Here is a 6,312-nt window from a genome sequence, read left to right as displayed (position 1 = left end):
AGTGTTCTTGCTGGATTATAATGACGAACTGGCCGGCTTGCTGGGAGAGCCCGACACGATGGTTCTCGGCCTGGAAGAACTACAACGAGAGGACTGTGTCAGGCTCCAGTCTTACTGAAACTAGATTTTTGGTGCGCCTTGGCGCACGATCCCGTGAGATGCAATTGTAGACGCGAGAAATGTTAATTTTTTTTTTGCATTTACAAAATGGTGCGAATAACATTAAATTGCAAACTGAGGAACAAATTTGTGGAAAAATTAAAAAAAAAGGGCATCAGCGCAAAAAAAAAAGGCAGTCTTGAAAGTTTTCAAATTTAGGGAAAATTCAGGCTTGCAATGAAAACTTGGAAACGGGAAAAGCATGGAAGGAAAATAGAAGAAACACAAAAATAGATGGGAAAAACGGTAACGGGGATTGACATTGCGCATTTGAATGAACTGCGTAAGAGGAAGCTACATCTATGATCTTGCTTGGCCCTTAGATATAGCGGTGCGCCTTGGCACACGACCCTGCAGAATTTGAACCGATCTACCGGTAAATGAGAATACATTTTGTAGGATTTAGAAAACAAAGTCAATAGAATAAAAGTAGAATTAAACACACTCGGAATAACTAACACACTCTAAAGTTGATCGGAGTCATAATGGTGTTGCTCATGTCTTGGCACAATCAGGAAAATCTGGTTTCTCGGGTTGTATGAGTGATTCAGTCCCTAACTGCGTTCGGGATCTGATCACCGCGAATTGTATGAACACTGTAATCTGGGCAGCAGATTTTGTACGCACTCTTTTCCTTACCAGGGTACCTGAGGGGACTGAAATTTTTTTTAATGAGGCGGCCTGCTGCTTAATATAATATATGTGTTCTTACGTCAAAAAAATAAAGAAGTAACTAACACTATATTTTTTTTGGAGAGCAATAGAAGAAAGATAAGAATAACAAAAGTAACATCGGTTAGAGGATTCCTTTAATCTAATTTTATATAAGCAACTTTATCTAAATTAAGTGTATGAGTTTAAATTTCATGGAGTTATTTCTTTCACATCACGGTAGCTAAATAAAATATAATAATGGTAATGGTAAATACCATATTGTTAAGCTATTTACACTAAAATACATCAGTTTTTTCCCTAATTACATTTACATCCATTTCTATTGGCGAATTTTATTTCTAGGAAACTATTCATTTTGAATTCAGAAGAATCATAATTTTAAGGTAAATGCTCTATAATAAGCCTTGCCTATTTCTCCTATAAAATCAGTATGTAACTCTTAAACAATGTTGGTCAGATTCAAATAAGTATTTGATTTTACATAACCTAAAAATATTTAAAATATTAAATAAGTATTTAAGAAAGTTTGATTGCAACATAGAAAAATAAACTTGGATTTGTTGAAAATAATGTCTACTCCCTCCGTTCCTATTTAATCGACGCGGGGGAGAGAAATCTAATGAACAAATAACGTATTGGAAGAAGTCAATTAAATCCAGACAGAGGTAGTATAAATTAATCAGACGACAATTAATTAATAGTTTACTCGTATTTCTGTAGGTAATGCATTACCTCTTTCTTTGAGTTATAGTTTTCATTTTTAGATTAATTAACTATAGAAACAGTAAGCATATACGCCAATGTCCTCTCTCATTCCTAATTCCTCACACGCATGCATCCACGGCACTCCGCACTCCTAGAACCCCCATCAGATCCGTTTTTCTCCTCCTCCCGTGACGCTACAGACACTGTACACAGTACATAGAACACTGTCCACTCATTTCTAATTCCTCACACTCACGCATGCATCCACCGCACTGTAGAACCCACCATCAGATTCCCTTTTCCTCCTCCTGTGACGCTACAAACACTGACTCGGTTATTCAATTCATACTATCAGAATCATGAATCACGCAGGCACGAACAATATGATGCTCCCCACGGCCATCCGTCCTGTCGCTGCTCGGCGAAGGCGACCACAACTTCGGTGGAGCCGCCGCAGCCTCTCCAGGCGCCATGGCCACAACACCAACCTGTTTGTTGAGCCAGGAAGAAAGAACCATATGGCGTTGACGTGTTGCCTTTGTTTTCACTGATGTGCTTCTTCTCCTCGCTGAACAAAAACCAAAGGTTATATTCTTCACTCATGTCTATCTCATTTGCTAACTTGGCTCATTTACTGAAATTTGTGCTAGTCTATCATACCTACAAAGTTTGTTTCTTTTCTATCCGTCTAAACTCTCCATTCTCTTTGTCCAGAGATTACTGACATTCTGAAAAATATGCACAGCGAGATGATTAAACAACTGGCGGCACAAAGAACTCAATCTGAAGAATCATATGTAAATATGGTAGCTCTTTTTCTTAAAATACTCTTCATAAGTTTCGTCCAAGATGCTAACTTGTCAACCATGCCATTCATGCATAGCAACAATTTAAAAACGTTGTACTATCACGATTAGTTCCTTTCCTTAACTAAACAACCAAACTTCATGAAAAGATCAGATAGCACTGCTGAAAGATAACAGAGCACTACTGATATTAATAAAACATAGATCACTACTGAAGGCAAATATGAGAAAAGATAAATACAGATTCTAAGGTTGAAAAATAGCAGGTAGTCAACTACAAAAGAGAGAAGAGTGTCTATAAGTATTGCATGCAGAACATTCATGCTTGGAAAGATGATTTCCTGTCGTTTATAGCCTCTAGTAAAGGTTAAACTATGACCCCGACTAAGTACATTCCATAAAAATATACACATGATTTTTTTCTTGATTAGATATCACACATCAAACTTATGGACAAAGTGAAAAAAAGTATCTTGCGTTAACTTTGATTCTGCAGAATATAGTCAGCCATTTATTTTCCAATTTTACTTCTACTTTCACCAAACGCTAGTGTAGACTTTTAACTAACTTATGGACCTGTGTTCCAGGCAGCTGATGTGTTGGGCTGAAAACAGGAGCATTTAAAGAATGGTCATAGGGAACACCCAATCAGAATAGAAAGACCAGAAGCCTTACTGGTGGGTATCAGGAGAGGAGAAAACAACTAATGGACACCGGGAGACAGGAGAGAGGCCTCATCTACCAGTGAAGGTCACACATGTAAAGCGAACAACCTCGCTAGAGAACACCATCTTGCTGTAGAATAAAGAGGAAGGACTCGGTGGCAGTAGGTGGTGGCAAATGGAGAGCCGTAGAAGGGAAAATAATCTACAGAGCTACTCAAGCAGATGCTAATTGGTGCCTCAGCGCCTGGTATGTTGTTCGGCACTGTTTTTTTTTTGTTATTATAAGCCAATATATTTAAAGCTATCCTCTAGTGTATTCTTGCCTTCAAAGTAGATGGAATGTGGAAAGAAAGATACATTAGCTCCTTGTAGTTCTAGCAAGGTTCCGATTATTTTGTGTTTTTTTTATCCGTATCAGCTACTATCACTAACTAAGCCATTTATTCTTCACGTCCACTGACATTGGTACATTGAAGGAAACTAAGAGTAAAAGTTATAGTAAAGAAATAACCACAATACTACATATTTCATATTCAGATAGCTTAATTCAATGGTGCTTATGTTTAGTGGATCCTTGGTAGACAGACAAATAAACAAAATACAGGAGACGCAAGAAAAGAAGCTATCACACAGAGACTAAAACTTTTTTTTTACACAAAATAGAGAGACTAAAACTAAACAGGGGCGATCTGAAGATTTAACCAGGGGTGATTTAAAGACAAGAGACAAAAAATATTTTTCAGTAGACTGATTGGTCGGCTGATCGCAGTTTTATACTCAAGGTAGACTAATTGACCACAGTTTTAGACAATAACACGAAATGTAGGAAATGAAATAACTGTGGCATGACCTGGAGCCTACCACTAATAGAAAGTATAGATAACATAAACAGGACCAATCTCTAAACTGAGCACATGCTTGCAACTGATGCATCTTCTATGAGTAGTTTAAGCACTAAACAACTGCAAGGATGTCCGAGTAGCTTGAAACCAGAAATAACGAAGTAACATGATTAGGACAATGTTCCAGTATTCATAAGCTAAGGAGTCAGCGGAAGTACCTTCCGACCACAATGTGCATAAATCTTTGTCCTTAAAGTTCAACCAAGCAGATCATAAGGCTCCGATAAAAGGAGTATTGATACAAAAAAATATAGCCAGACAACATACTGTAAGTATGAGCTCCCACATGGAAAAATCATTGATCCGTTCGACCAACTAAATATTACAGAGAGATGCCAAGAAAACACCTAGCTACAGAAATTCCTTGCAGAACAACAGAAAATACAGGGATTTACCAAAGTAAAGCTAGCAGTAATACAATCGAGTGTAAGAATTTATTTAAGTGAAGTGTTTACCTGAATTCCCATTAGCTCACCAGCCAGATCTGCTGGTAATGGATCACCACTAAGAACAGTAAGTGTTGATGAACCATCTGGCATCATCATATCAATTAGGATGGATAGACTGTATACCGGCTGCATGACAGTGGTTTTTATTCGAAAATATTAGCAGCAAGATGTTTAGCTCAAATTTTCTTGTATTAGGAACACACCGTTGCAGAGAGCAAAATAACTCCATCTCTGCCTGAGTATCAAGGAGTATAAGACATTCATGAGATATCCTGAAGTCAACACTCGCAGTACAGTGTTTTGCCATCGCTTTGATTTCCTAAGTCTGTGTACCGAAAGGAGGCTGCATTCCTACAAAGAACAGTCACCTAAATGATCTCCGGTTTTCTCATGTTTCGTACAGAAAAAACTGCTAGCTGCATATTTGCTTTGATCCTCAGCAACGCTATTAACGTGAAAAAAACTTTTGGAAATTTTACTGTGTATAAGGATCATATAAATTTGATCACAGATAAGATATTACAATGTGAATATTACTCATAAAGTTCATTACTATATTATCAACTAAAAGATGCATCTGCATCTAATGCTCATGCCAATTAAACCACTACACGAACATAGGAGTTGGATGTAGGTTGCAGAAATCAAAAGTTACATACACAGATGGGATTTTCATTGTTACTTTTATTTTGAGCAAGTGTTTGCACAAACTAAGACACAAAGGGACCTTCACGTCTTGACCTGCAGCAAGACGAAACCCTTCCAATATCTCCCTTGGAAAATATGTCATATCTCATTTAGCTTCATTTGTATAACATCTGAAAACAAAAGTAAATCTCCACAGTCACAAGATAGCACTGAATTAGGTTCATACACAGAGGAATCTAAAAATTGCAGATTGGTTCGCTCTGATGCTTAAATACTACCTGCTACTCTAATCTTTGATGGAATACATGAAGGAAATAAGAAAAACACTTCATACCATGGGTTCATAGTGGTTCCTCACGCTGCACTCATCCCTCACAGATACGTCAAAAACTTCAGGAGCAGCAACTCTACCTTGCTCCTCCACCAATGATCCACCAGAAAAATTGCTGCACAACACACGCACAACCATTAGAATTCAGATCAAGTCAACCTTGCATAGCTTGAGTCAATTGCACAACATAGAACACACACAGGCACATAGCTAGCAGAGACTGGAAAAAGGGGGGTTAGCGAATACCTGATGTGTGGCGGCCGGCAGCGGCCGGCAGGAGCAGTGCTCCGTCTCTGCGTGCTATGCGGTCGGGAGTGGTCGCCTCATCCCTGGTCAAACCACTACCGCCCCATATCCTTGTCAAGCTGTTGCACCATGTACTGGACGAGGCCGCGCAGCTGTCACCAGGAGGAAGCACAGGTGGCCGCCATCCATCCTCCTCCTCCTGCGACCGGTTAAGATCCTCCCGCGCCGCCGGTGAATCCCCTCCTCCGCCGCCCGGCATCTCTTCCTCCAGGCCGCTGGACGTCGACTTCCCTCCTCCAAGCAGCCTTCTCGTCCCTTCATCCCCTCTCCACCCACAGATCGAGCTCTGAATAACCTCGAATAGATGGACGAATTGGGGATGAACAAATGAATGGAAAAAAATACCTAGGTCTTCCAGGATGGAGAAATCTCGGCGTTCTGAACCCATCCTCCCCATAGGATGGCTCGATGATGGAGAAATACCCTCTTCTCCTCCTGTTGGCTCCGTTCCGTGTGGTCGTCACCGTCTCTCTGCTGGCCTAGGGATCAGACAAAGCGGCGGCGTCGGACGGCGAGCGGTGGCCTGGCGGCGTCGGGCGCGGAGCGGGGGCACGGAGGGCGGGCGCGGAGCGGAGGCGGCGGCTGGGAGCGGAGGAGGAAGGGGAGAGGGAGCGACGGGATTGGAGCTCGCAGCCACGCGCGGCGGGAGAGTCTGGGCCGAGCGGG

General features: G+C 40.8%; 2 long non-coding RNA genes across 6 annotated transcripts; both read right to left on the bottom strand.

Moving 5' to 3' along the window:
* Window positions 1-1,505: 1,505 nt before the first annotated feature.
* On the bottom strand, window positions 1,506-4,120 carry LOC139838447 (uncharacterized). The gene is made up of 3 exons (XR_011755074.1): window positions 4,071-4,120; window positions 2,200-2,267; window positions 1,506-2,107 (listed from the first exon to the last, which is right to left on the bottom strand). It is a non-coding gene; the product is annotated as an uncharacterized lncRNA (long non-coding RNA).
* Window position 4,121: 1 nt separating this feature from the next.
* LOC127341933 (uncharacterized) lies at window positions 4,122-6,312 on the bottom strand. Of its 5 annotated transcripts, none has more exons than XR_007876046.2 (5): window positions 5,992-6,312; window positions 5,587-5,901; window positions 5,344-5,455; window positions 4,368-5,179; window positions 4,122-4,275 (listed from the first exon to the last, which is right to left on the bottom strand). It is a non-coding gene; the product is annotated as an uncharacterized lncRNA (long non-coding RNA). The 5 variants fall into 5 exon arrangements; XR_007876045.2 differs by having other exon boundaries at window positions 4,122-4,487; window positions 4,565-5,179; XR_007876044.2 differs by having other exon boundaries at window positions 4,122-4,444; window positions 4,565-5,179.

Source organism: Lolium perenne, chromosome 3, assembly GCF_019359855.2.
Source record: "Lolium perenne isolate Kyuss_39 chromosome 3, Kyuss_2.0, whole genome shotgun sequence".
NCBI lineage: Eukaryota > Viridiplantae > Streptophyta > Magnoliopsida > Poales > Poaceae > Lolium > Lolium perenne.
The sequence above is the reverse complement of the archived record's forward strand: the minus strand, read 5'-3'. Positions and strand labels throughout refer to the sequence as shown.